At 49.4% G+C, this 1,108-nt stretch overlaps 2 non-coding genes across 2 annotated transcripts; both read left to right on the forward strand.

Moving 5' to 3' along the window:
* The first annotated feature begins 147 nt into the window (after nt 1-147).
* On the forward strand, nt 148-227 carry Pmar_PMAR021295. The gene has a single exon. It is a non-coding gene; the product is annotated as a tRNA-Leu (tRNA).
* A 186-nt stretch (nt 228-413) lies between these two features.
* On the forward strand, nt 414-493 carry Pmar_PMAR021296. Its single transcript has one exon. It is a non-coding gene; the product is annotated as a tRNA-Leu (tRNA).
* The last annotated feature ends 615 nt before the right edge of the window (nt 494-1,108 follow it).

The following is a 1,108-nucleotide window of genomic DNA, read 5'->3' on the forward strand; positions in this document are numbered from 1 at the left end:
CGTGAGTTCGAATCCCACAGCTGTTAGAAATTTCTTTTCGTGTGATTTGATGAAGAACGCATTCCGCGTAAACGGTTCGAAACCGTTTTTGTGTCATGTCCTATAGTGTAACGCATCTTCTCCGCTATGATTTTTGAAGCACTCGTCGACAGTTTGGCCGAGTGGTCTAAGGCGCTGTCTTAAGGCGCCAGTCCGAAAGGGCGTGGGTTCGAACTCCACAGCTGCCAGTCTATATATCTGACTGGTGTTATATTGAGAACCCAGAGCTTTTCAGAAGCGAGGTAGTACAAGATCAAAACCTTCTGATCGATATTGCGCCATCGCACCTCGCAGAAACCGTTCAACCCATTTTTGTGTCCTCTGGTTTGGCAGAGCGATGCATCACCTCGGCTATGAATCGTGAAGCACTCATCGACAGTTTGGCCGAGTGGTCCAAGGCGCTGGCTTTAGGCGTCAGTCCGTAAGGGCGTGGGTTCGAACCCCACAGCTGTCAGTCTATATACCTGACTGGGGTTATATTAAGAACCGAGACCTTTTCAGAAGCGAGGTAGTGCAGGATCAACACCTTCTGATCGATATTGCGCCATCGCAACTCCTAGAAACCGTTCAACCCATTTTTGTCTCCTCTGGTTTGGCAGAGCGATGCGTCAGCTCGGCTATGAATCTTGGAGCATACATCGGACCGAGGCTCGATTGGATCGAGATATCGAAAATCGATCGATTGTTCGGTGCTAATCAATCGAGGATGCTGCGGCGGGCAGACGAATCGATTCGATTCGAGGAATCGATCCACCTCGAAACTCGAAATTCATTGAAATGCTCTTCTACGTCAGCATTGAGGGTTACTTATAGGGTCTACAGCACCTGTCATATTATTGCAACAATTCAGGATGCCTTTAGCAAAGCACTTCCACGAGAAGAAAAAGTAAAGGTCGAGGCTAGACCGCTCAGTTGATAGCCACAGGCACTGGGAGGCTGTCTGATTATCTGACTCGGATAGACTCCATCAGCGAGATACTGAATATCCGCGCACGACCTTGCTGTTCGCCCGAGCGAATCGCTTTGCTGTGGCACGCTGCCAATTGCGGCGACAGCCAGATATTCTGCA

Source organism: Perkinsus marinus (assembly GCF_000006405.1).
Source record: "Perkinsus marinus ATCC 50983 genomic scaffold scf_1104296967062, whole genome shotgun sequence".
NCBI lineage: Eukaryota > Perkinsozoa > Perkinsida > Perkinsidae > Perkinsus > Perkinsus marinus.